Raw genomic sequence first — 12,330 nt, forward strand, 5'->3', positions numbered from 1 at the left:
AGCCTTGGCCATATTGATCAACATAACTGGTCTACTCTGGCCTCCAGTCGGGAGGTCTGGAGACACACCATCTATAACGCAGCTGATGCTTTTGAGGACGCACGCAGGATCACTCTTGAGGAGAAAAGACAATACAGAAAGAATCGTGCCTTGCAGAATATACCACCTAAGGAGTCCTTCTGCTGTACCTTTTGCAATCGTACTTGTTTATCTCACATTGGCCTTATTAGCCACCAGCGTGCTTGTAACAAATGTGGATAGAGCCTTTCCCAAATCTTCGTTTGTGAAGCCTAGCCATGATGAGCCCAAAAAAATCAAAATTAGAATAGGCTTCAAAAGTGTAGCCCAAGCCCTCACGAGTTTTGTCCAAAACCTCATTTCCTGCTACATCTTATAAGACATTCTCACTGAATCCAGCCAAAATTTGTTTTCTTCCTGCAGAGAATTACTTACATTCTTGTAACACTTTCCACACCACACAAGATGCACCCACTTACTTAAGTGTTATATTTGCCTTGAAATGACAAATTGGAATTTGAAACTCATATTTTCCCCATTATTTTATCAAATTATGTAGTTGCTAAATAAACAGAGAGACCAGAAGCAAACCAAGCAAAAGATAATTTCCCTGGAACACTATATTTATGTTAAACTTTTGATCCAAGTAAGTAGATAAATATTATGAGATGAAAGCAATTTTTTCTGAGTATGGAGGTGCTGTACTGTCTTCATGTCAAAGAAATCACAGAGCAATTGCATTCCTTGGGCAATCAAGGTATCCACTAACACAAGACTTGCACAGTGTGCCATCATGCATTTTGTACATCATTGCTAGGATCTTTGTTACAGTACCAGAGGGAAAGATAAGTAGTAATAAAAAATGTTTTTCCTGTCACTTTTCTTTGATCAAACCTTCCTTTCCTCCATGTCTATAATTATCCAACCTCTCCTATTGTAGGACTAGGTCATCCCTTTTTTACACATCTGGTCTGAATCTCAGCTGTACCAGTTCAGTGAACTGTACTATCCAGTGCTTGTGGCTGCTTCTGCCCCAGTAAACTGAAGTGAGCTGGAGTCTGAGTCTCTTCGCTGGCATGTGGCCATCCACATAGTTAAGTGCCAGCACACTCCCTGTGCGTGTGCCTGGGTATGTTTCAAGAACTAAGGTTGGCCATGCATCCTTCCCAAAAAACAGTTTTGATGCAGGTATCATATTTGTGGAAGTGGAAGAGGGGATGAAGGATTTCAGTGGGCCAAGCAAGAGCTGTGTAGTGTCAGTCTACCTCAAGGCCAATGTAATGGCCCAGGCCCATTTTATTTACTTGTGTCATGGTTTAATCCTAACTAGCAGCATGGCCCTGTGCAGCCGCTTGCTCACTCCCCTCCAAGGGGAGAAAATTGAAAGCATAAAAGTGAGAAAACTTGTGGGTTGAGATTAAGGCAGTTTAATATGTAAAGCAAAAGCTGCACCCAAAAGCAAAGCAAAGAATTCATTCACCACGTCATTCAGCTGTCTCCAAGAAAGCAGGGTAGCGGTGATTCATGAAGATGAACACCATCACTCCGAACGTCACCCCCATTCCTCCGTCTTCCCACAGCTTTTTATGCTGAGCGTGACACCATGTGGGATATCCTTTGGGTCGGCTGGGATCAGCTATTCCAGCTGTTGTCCCCTCCCAACTCCTTGTGCACCCCCAGCCTTCTTGCTGCTGGGTTAGGGTGAGGAGCGGAAAAAGCCTTGATTTTGTGCGAGCACTGATCAACAACAATGAAAATATCCTTGTATTATCAGCACTGTTTTCAGCACAAATCCAAAACGTAGCCCCATACCAGCTACTGTGACAAAAATCAACTCTAGTCCTGCCAAAACCAGCACAACATGTAAATAGAGTCCATATAGATATAATCCTGAGTAAGTATGCACTTGTACAGAGATATTATCTCATTGGAACTATTGCACTTGTTTCTTCTGTAGCCATCAGATAGCTGAGTTTTCCCTGTCAGAGCCTGCACAGAACTGGGGGGCAGTTCCTCCCTTGGTGTACATTATTGTCATGCCTTTCTAGCTCAGAATACTGACATATTTTTAAAATAAGAGCTTTACAGCCCTTCTTATGTGGCCTCATAAACAACTTTCCTTGCATGATCTGATTCCTTTCAATTAAGTTTTGTCAACAGAAACTTGTCTTCAACTGCATTTATTTTCCAGTTGTTTCTGCAGTCTTTCTGCTCTGTCTGATTTTTCCGTTATCCATTGGTACAATTTAGGATGAGGAATACATTTCACTCTTTCAGGCAAACCCAGTTACTGTTCCAATTAAGAAAGTGGCAGGACTCCCAGGTCAGGATTTGCTTGATGCACTAACATCTGTCAAGGTGGATTATAGCTCTGTTTGTAGACTGTCACACATTTTTAATTATATTACTGAAAGTCATGCTTTGAATGGATGTTACACTATTCACTCCTCATAAACTCTAAAAAGTTATGTAGAGTGTTCTTATTTTGCTGTTTAATATCATAGCTTGTCTGTTTTCTTGACCTCTTCCTCTGTATTTTAGTGCTTAATCTTTAAAATATTGCGTACAGTTTGCATAAACTTTTGCAAACCTCTCCAACACATATGTTATGCAATAGGAGGAGTGTCTGCAATAAGAATTAGGGATGAGATGATGTGAATGTTTCAAATGTTTTATGGCTTTTGAAGTCATCTCTTTTATTTATTGAGAAAAAAGCATATTTTGTGAGCAGAAGCTCTCTCAAGTGGATACCAAAATCTTAGTCAATTTGCACAAGACAGCAAATTATATTTTCTTGAAATAGAGGTGTTTGGGGTATTTGAGATTTTTTTTCATAGTTATATAGCTGAAGTCTAACCTATTTTCCCATCAGTGCTGGATATGCAAAGAATACTAGATAAGGCTTTGGGCATGTTAGGACAAGATAGAAGTATAAGCTATCACTGTCTTCAACTGTTTTCATAATATTTCTAAAAAAGTAGGAAAAATAAAAGTTTTATGAATCTATAGACACTCCAAACCAGCCTTAGTACAGCTTTCTTCTGGATTGTTAAGGCAACTCTTATTGCTCTCAAACCCTGACACTAAGTTCAAAATCCCTAAAAATTGCACTGCTGATTTGCCTGAGTTTGCATTACCAGACTTTGGCATGGAAGTAAGTACAAGCATAGCTGGGGGACTGACTTCACAGGGCCTCCCTTGGAGCAAGTAGGTCAGCTCTGGAAGCTGATTTCCATATGTTAGGCAGTGGAGATGTACAGCCTGCGGCAAGACTGTGGATGCTGGAAGCTCTCACTTCTGCATTTGCAGATCTGAATGTGGGCTTCTCCACAACCTGCACCCATGTGGGTGTGAGAAAGGGGAGGGCAGTGGCCTTCCCACCTTTTGTGCCCTGGCCTCCAAGCTTGAAGTTACTCAGCAATAGCAAAGCTCAGCCCACACTGAGCATCTTCAGGTCCGGATAATCTCTGGACCAGGTTGCAGAGGTGTGCAGTGGAGTGTATCAGGTGGTGAATCAGTGCAGGGGTTCATAGACTCATTAGGCATTGTGGTGTAAGGTTTCCCTGTGTGAGTTTGTGTCTCTACATGTATGAGTCACCTCCTGGCAGGGTTCAGGGTAGGAAATACTCAGCATAGGTACTGAAGAATATTATTGTTAGTAGCTACCATTTAGAACTGGTTGTCATATTTTTTTTGCTTTGCAGTTTCACTGCTTTTTTCCTAAAAGATAATTTTAACTCTTGTTAAATCATAGACAAGTATTCTGCGTGTTCGATTGAGGCAGAATGGACTGGGTTAAAACTGACAAGGTTCAGTTACAGGAGGTGCAAAGGACTGGGGAAAGCAGGGCTATGGCTATTTCTTTGCAGTATGCCACAGATCACTGTGGAAGTTTGTGCTATCAGCTGCCAAATTTGGGCCTCACAGAAAAAGTGCATTTGGAAGAGGAGACAGCAGGGAAGATCCCTTCCAAGTAGTGATTAGTGTGTCTGTCTCTAATATTAGCCTAACTGTTCAGCCTATCTGTTTTACTGCATTGGAGATACAGAACAAGAAGTTTTGAAAAAAAAAAAAAATAATTAATCTCTGAGTTTAATTCTGGAGGGGGTAGTCAGCTGGGGTTAAATGAGATTTGCCTATTGTTTTGTTCTTCCTTTTGAAGAATTTCACTGTTGAATCCTTGACATGATTTTTTTGTACATTAAGTATCTGATTCTACATTTGAATTCCTGAGATAACATTCATCCGACTTGAATCTAAGAAACACTGTACTACACTGTAGGAGTCTCTGTGTTAAAGCTAGTTACCCCAGACTCTACAGTAAATGGAGAGAAGCAAATTCTTTCATGATATGGTTCATCAGACCTATTGAAGATATCTGTTTTAAGACTGGATGAATAGCAGCCTATTCCCCAATAGCACTTTATCTCCACATTGACTATCAACAGTGTTTGCTAGGATTCATTTAGGCAGTTGAGTCTTACTCCTGTTGAGCTAAATAAGCATGGAAGGTAAGTTCAGGCTTCTAAAGTACTTGGAAGTATTTTGGTGGAATTCTAGCCAAGTAACATAAATTTTTGGGGTCTTAGTGAATGATAAGTAAAATGATTTTTCCATCAACTACTCTTCATAAGAATTGATAAGGTATTAAGTATACAGTCAAGTCTTAATTAATCAGGATAACTGATGAGCATGATAAAATGCACAAAATAAGTTCCTATTTAGGCAAATGGAAATACTGAAGTCTAATGTCCCATGAATTGTGTTCATTGTCTGACTTTTCATCCCTCCCTTCCCAGTGTTCCTCTACTGTCCCATGTAACAGCCCATACAGTAGTAATGTTGCTACCCTTCAACTGTGTGAGCACTGCCCACCTAATACCCGTGTGCCATTTGGGCACTTGGCTTCTGCCTTAGTGGAGTCACTATTGTGCATTTCTCTACTCATTTTCTGATTTTCACAAGTTGTCTTTAGTAATTCTTATTCCTTTTTAAAATCAGCCCTTGAGTTCAGTTAATTGGTAGGGTATCTGCAAACTGCCAGACCAATGAACAACCTGATTGCACAAGTCAGATCTTCTTAAAATTCTATGCCAGAAGAACAAATAAAGCATATATTAATAAGACTTTGAGAATATGTAGTGAAATGGCAGTTTTAGACAACTAATACTAATGATACTGTGGAAAATGGAGATGAGAGATCCCTAAATTAATGTTTACTGGAGTGGTAAATCTCCATAACACAGTGCCATGGGTAGGCATCTATAGACATAAAGAAAGGGGTGGTATGTATAGAATTTCCTTGGGTAGGTCTGCATCATAACAAACCCTCAACTGCAAAAATGCAGGCACTGATAAGTGAGAATCCAGTGTCTGAAGTGTTGTTAGGGACAATTATTGCCAGTAAAGGAGGCTGAAAAGAACACAGTGTTGATAGCAAGCACGGGAAAACTGAAAGAGGACTTGGGGGGAGCAGCTCATGTTGGCTCCAAGCCGCACGAGCAGGGAGTGACCAGGCACAGACCTTGCAGCTGCCCAAGGCAGGTGTGAGGGATCTCACTGCCCTTAGCCTCCACTTGGGAACACTTGTGGTGCTGCTCCTGCCTGTGTCTGCACTGGAATTAGTTGGTTCAGCAGGCAATGGAACTTCTGTCCATTGAACCCAGCTTTATGCAGCTCTTTTGTCCTTTTCAGGCACAAAGACAGTGCCTAATAAATTTTAGCAAAGTAGATACGTGGTCTCTACTAACATAAAACATTTGGCAGGTACTTTGGTGGATAAACAGGTTTAACAGTATAAAAAACAAGTGAGTTAGGTCAACTTAAAGTGGTCAAAGCTGGCCCCCCTGCTGTAATTTATGGCTCTTCTAGGTATCTATATTTTTAGTCATTCTGCTCAGGCTCTGAGCTGGTCATTTGTGAGCAAGATTCAGACCAAAAAACCTTGCAGCCATATTTAATGTGATACAGTATGGAGCTAATAAAGCCCTACCAGGAACTGAGTTGAAGCCCAGTGCTGTGCTAATGATGACTTTCATGGCTATTGCATGGAATTTGGCTGAGGAATAATCATTGAAGCTTGTGCTTTAGCAAAAAGCTTTACAGAAACCATCAGTGCTGACAATCTCATGTTGTATTTTACCTGCAGTTTGTGAGAAGAAAGAGCTTACTCAGACATTAAGCTAATTAATAAGGCTTGCAGAAGCACAGGATTCAGAAAACAGCATTAAAGATGATGATAATTGTGAACAACACCTCTTCGAATATGATCTTTAAGACTGAATAGAGTGCCATTTAAAATACACTTTTAAAAACTAGGCTCTGTGTCTAACTGCCTGAGAGAAATCTCACGAGTACTTCTACATCTCTAATCATGCTACTGTGCTTTTCAGGTCTTTTTTTGCTGATCTTGGCTTAAAAGGTCAGCCATGTAACATTCATTACTTTGACCTAGCAGCATCAGGCATCTGTAGCAGTTAACTCTGTAGCTGTTATTCTCTAAGCACTTGGAGTGAAGGCCAGAAGCCTCAAAGTCCTGAGCTTTGAGTTTTCTCATGTTTCAACAGAAAAATTTTTCTTTTGAAAATGACACAAACTATATCTCAAGTCTATCAATAAGGTTGTAATGTGGGGTGGGAATGGGAAAGCAGGAACTGTCTGCCAGTGGTAATCCTTATACAACTAGAATACACAATTGCATATCAGAAACAGAGGATGTGGGATTTTGGATGGTTCTTTTTTATTATTTTATGTATTTATTTATGGAATAATATCTGTCTCTAAGGCTTAATGAAGTGCTTCTAATCTGTAAGGCATCAGGCTGAATAAGAACTCACATTAGACATTTTACTTTTATTTGTATCCATAGAAACTGAATGTTTAAATGTGTTCAGTTATTTTTGTCTTTGGAGTATTTATGTGCCTCAGAATTTGGACATGCTCAGAGGGAAAGTTATGATCTCAATTAAATTGTGTTGCCTTAGGTACCATCAGCAGGTGAATGAGATGTATTTGAATGACTGGTGTGGTAAAAATAAACTCTCTAAAGAGAGAAATTCAGAACTCTGTATTTCAAATAAACTAACCCTAATGTTCCATCAACTTTTAAAATCTGCACAGTAAAATATATCCTATTTAGAATGTCCAGGACCATCACTTTCTTGCTATTGCACCTTTGAAATCTGATTGAGATAAAGAAGGCCGTTGAAGAATGATTATCAATACGATTGTGTGAAATTTAATCTCACTTGGTTTCTCAGCAGAGACATTATAATTCCTCAGAATCAAGGAAAAGCAGCTGAATTAAAGCTCACTTTATTTGCCTTTTAATGTAGAGTTTTACTAAAGAAAAACTGTCATCCAGAGTAGGAGAGCTCAGAGAATGAGGAGCTTCAGCAAATGGTCCAGTAGTAGAGAGCTTCAGTAGCAGTGCTTCAGGGAATGGCTGTTTTCAATTCAGTGACTTAGGAGAAAAAGCTGGTGTTTATTTTTATTCATTTTATTTGAATACACATAGTGTCTGAAATTCAATTGCTGGGTGTTGTTACTATATTAAATCAGTACATACTGGTATTAAAGGATCATCACTTCCTAGAAAGTATTGAAACTCCCTCTCTTTTAAAATAAATTTTATTTTAATTGCATGAAGGACAATTAGAATGAGTTATGGTGAAACTACAACAACAACTATCAACAAAACCAGGACAACATTCTTTCATATAATAGCTTATGTTCATTTGTTGTTTTCTGTTGTAAATCAGAAAGACAAAAGGAGACAAAGTAAAGGGAAACCATAGGAAGTGCAGGAAAGATGATACCCAGAACTTAGTGACTGACGGAATAACCTGCAGAGCCAGAAAATTGTCAATATACAGGAGAGTACAAGCTTGATATTTATACAGATTCTGTGACATGAACACAAGCACATATTATATCTCCATAGCAAATAACTTTACTGCCTCCAAGCTACAACACAGTAGAGTCTCTAATTTTTCTTTGCAGGCTTCAAGTTAACTAAAGCACAGCCACACGTTTAGTCTGCAAGTAATAAAAATCTATGGGATCCTAAAAAGAAGTTTTCAGAAAAACATGGTAAGCAGAGTGTCATGGAGAGGTACACTGGAAAACAGGCCAATTAGCAGTGGAATTTTCATGTTTTGGGTGCCCATGTACACTCAATAATGTGCCCTTTAATTGCATGGTACTGTCAAAAAAATGCTGTTTTATAAACTAAGTCAAATTCTAGAAGGTTATACTTTCTTGGGGTATACAAATTCATTTTTTGAGACAAGTAAATTTGCATTATCGAATGAACAGAAGGCAATCTGTTTATTAAATATACTGAGCAAAGAGCATATACTACAAATGGTGCGCTATGTCTGTCAGAAGGTAGTCACTAAGTCGTGTAAAACAGATGCTAGCAAATATCTTCTTAGCTAGAAAATATCTGGCTTATGAGCATGCTGTACTTTCATTGTTGCAGTGTCAGACTTGCAAAATTATTTTTTGCTTTAAGGATGACAAATATGCTGTAGTGAAAATTGAACAGGATATGATGCTACAAAAGAATACTCAAGTACAACTCTATTCACTCATAAAAGATGGAGATAGGTGGATGTAATATGCAAGAGAGCTAATACTTTTGCAATTAGTGTAAATGTGTAGTCTTCCATCTTTTAATAGAGATTGCTAAAATCTAGAAACACAAAATAATACAAATTGTAAGGGAGCTCTGCAGAACATCTAGTCCAGGTCCCAGTCAAAGCAATGCTGACCTGGAGTTTCTCAAGGCCCTGTAGAGTCAATTTTGAACATCTCCAAGGACAGAGATATCTGCAGCCTTTCTAGGAAACTTTGTCCAATATTTGACAGCCTTCAAGGGTGCCCCATTAAGTCACATTCACGTTGTTATCCACCAGGAATCCCAACTCCTTTTCTGCAAAGCTGCCTTGGAATCATCTGACCACCAGCTCAACTGAGGCAAGAGGCTATTATATGCCAGAGACAGGACTTGGCATTTATCTTGCACACCACGAGTTTATTATTAGCCTCTTTCTCTAGCCAGTCAGGTTCTGCTGAATTGCAGTACTAACAGCTGTCTTGCTGACCTTTCCCCCTAAACTGATACTGTTGCTGATGATGGACTCCATCACCTCCTCCAGACATTAATGGTGTTAAACAACTGACCCCAGTTTTATGTGTGGAGATGCCACTAGTATCCAGCCAGTGGCCAAGGTTTTTATCAGTCATCACAACACTGCAAACCCAGCTGTCCAGCTGATTTTGCACTCACCATAAGAATGGGTAGTCCACCTATCCAAATCCATGCCTATGGATATATGAATGAGGTTAATTATACTAATAATACATGTGGTAATCATGAATATTAATGAATTGCATTCATGTTATTCTCACTGAAAACGGTATGCTTCCAGTACACGATTAGTATTTAGTCAGTATACTTGGATGTTTCTGGCTATGCAGCTGTTTCCACTTGAATGCAAAGTGTCTTTGGAATTGAATATTTCAGATACAGATATTATCTTATTTTGTGTTTGAGTACTGTTCCAGATGGGCTGATAAGTGATTATTTCTAGAAGCAGCATCACTATATGGCTAAATTCTACAGATCTGATCCCAAGAAAGCTGAAATGAATGAAAATAGTCCCATAAATGTTTCTAGGTTTTAAATGAGACTCAGTGAACTCCCAAGTTCATGTTAAACAAATGTACTTACATTACTGAGGCACTGGTGAGAACAGCAGCAAAGAGTGTTAAGGAAGCATCTTAAGTATGAATAACTGTTGTTTAAACCATAACCTGTAACATTTTATTAAATTTACAAGATTTCACTACAAATGTTCATGTACTGCTCATCACATAGAGAATTCAGATGGGGGTGAGGCAGTAATGTTTTAGGCCAGGATCTCAAGCAAGATTCTCAAAAGAATTTTGGAAGCACATGGGGTATTTAAAATGCATTAAAAGTATCAAGGTAGATATAGGTCCTTGTTCTGAAACATCCACCCATCTCTTAGTGGAGACAGAGTAGATGTTGTATTAGTACTGACATATTATAGTGAAAAACACCAAAGATTTATAAATACATGCACACAATGATAAACTCTGGTGCTTTGAGAAATATTCAAGAACAACAATTTTGCCTTGTGGTTAACTTAGTTGTTTTTGGAGATGCTTTTTCTTTTCCCATCAAATTAGAAACTTGCTCACAGCAAATGTCAGCCCTATGTGATAATCTCTTTCATAAAGAATCTTCAAAAATCTTGTTATCTACATTATAAAAAATCTATGCTTGTATGCCTTCACCTAGGAGTTTGAAAGTCTTCAAGTAATATGGGATTAGAGATGGTTCTGGAAGTTTTGAGTCACATATTTAAAACATTGAAAGAGCCCTGGTACTAAAATGATTCATCCACCTTTTTGTCAAACAGATGCACATTATTTAAGATAAAAGTACCTGAAATTTACTAGGTGCTTAGGCTTTTTTTTACTTTTTTACTTTTCATTGTCTTTCATAAAGCCTTCCATTAGCAATGAGACTCCTAGTACACTTTGTACAGGAAGGTGAAGCACCCAAGTGAAAAGTTAAAAGAGTAATTTCTCTGAAAGAACTTTTGTAATAATTTGAGATTAATCCTTGTATTGACTTGGTCAACTCCACTCAGCTTTCTGCACCAAAAATCAAGCTAAATAACTCAGATCTGTTTCATATTGATACTACTTACAGGTTACTTGTTTGCACACTTTGATAAGTACACACAGAACAATCAGGCCTAATATAATCTACTTTGTTTCTGCTACTACCTGGATTTTTCGAAAGTTGCAGTTATTCTTTCTTCATTGTTTGAAGTTGTTCCCACTGAGAAGCACTGTCATGTTTCAGGGATGATGCAAGGTACTGCTTTCTTGGAGAAACTCTGCATTAAATATAGGTCATTGTAACTACACTGAGTTTGATGTACCAGTTGAGGGAATTTAGGGTCACGTACATGCAAAAGCTTGGCTAACAGTCAGGACTGGCACAAACTGATGATGAGGGTACTACATTGTGTAAGTTTGGTATGGCTCTCTTGCCGAGTCCAAGCTGTCTCCTCCCCCCTCCTGCTCTCTCAAGCAAGGGAAAAAAAAACAAACTAAATGGAATTATATCAAAAATATATATTCACATATATTTACAATTGTATATACAATTTGAATAAATTGTACACACGATAGGGAGCTCCCAGGGAAAAAAAAGGAAAAGGGAGGAGGGAAACAGGGATAAAAAAACCCTAAAAACAAATATCCTCCAAATATACCCATTAATAGAAAGTTAGTGAATAAATACAAAAATTGAATTAAATACTTCCCTGAACGAGACAGCAGAACCGTGCGAAGCACCAACCAACTCCCCCACGCCTCCCGGAGGGACCGGAGATAACAGCAGGTCCAAGCAGGCAGGCCCTGACCTATACAAGCAAAGACTGTCTGAGGAGAGACCTGTCACCTTCAGCCACTGGAAGAGAGAAGAGAGTGAGCTCTCTTATCTCTGCCTTATTTATATGTTGTGTTACGCTAAAGGATGATATGGAATACTTCCTTAGATTTCTGACCCCTGTTGCTAAGGAAGGCCAACCCAAAAGCCAACCCACTACATACATGGCCACAAGAAAGAGCTGCCTCTCTCCTTCCGCCCTGCTGCCAGTCAGAAAAGGCAAGCTGAACCACAGTAGTGCAAAACACCCAAGGAATAGAATCGGTACCATTACCTGCCAAAAGTTGACAGGGTTGTCACAGCATTCCTTTGTTATTCAACAGAAATAGCATTTCTGTCACAGCTGATAATATGTTTAGATTGCAGTACCTCCATATGACTCTGGTAGAGAATCATTTTGTATTCTATGGGCGAAAAAGTAAGGCGGGGGAGAAAAATCAGATTTTTCATAATCTAATGACTTCTGTATATTGAGCTAGGCCCAATTTGAAAATTTCAGTATCACAAAAATGAAATATATAATTTTCAGGTCCAACGTCTTTTCAGTTGCACAAAGGTATATTAAAAAAATACCTTGTACATGGCTCTTCTAGGATATTGATTAGACTTTCATGTTTAAATAATACCTCTGTAAACCCATCAGTTTGAGATTAAAGTTCTTTGTACTGCTTAAGTATTTGGAAGTGTATCCACATACAGCTTTTGAAACTGTTATTCATGAGCTATCAGTTACTTTGAACACTGCTGTAGAGAAAGAAGTGTGACATGTTTGTGTTTTGTAGTTCTTAATATGCTTTATACATGTATTATTAATAATA

The 12,330-nt window shown here is 38.7% G+C and overlaps 1 protein-coding gene and 1 long non-coding RNA gene across 15 annotated transcripts in view; one reads left to right on the forward strand and one right to left on the reverse strand.

The window, feature by feature from the left end:
* The window catches only part of DLGAP2 (DLG associated protein 2), a 455,335-nt gene that overhangs the window by 309,079 nt on the left and 133,926 nt on the right, over window positions 1–12,330 (forward strand). The window lies entirely within an intron of this gene.
* LOC127466835 (uncharacterized) lies at window positions 7,459–11,654 on the reverse strand. Its single transcript, XR_007902878.1, has 3 exons — window positions 10,843–11,654; window positions 9,755–9,837; window positions 7,459–9,663 (listed from the first exon to the last, which is right to left on the reverse strand). It is a non-coding gene; the product is annotated as an uncharacterized LOC127466835 (long non-coding RNA).

This window comes from Manacus candei, unplaced genomic scaffold (genome assembly GCF_025592945.1).
Source record: "Manacus candei isolate 608988 ecotype Guabito, Panama unplaced genomic scaffold, ASM2559294v1 h1tg000011l, whole genome shotgun sequence".
NCBI lineage: Eukaryota > Metazoa > Chordata > Aves > Passeriformes > Pipridae > Manacus > Manacus candei.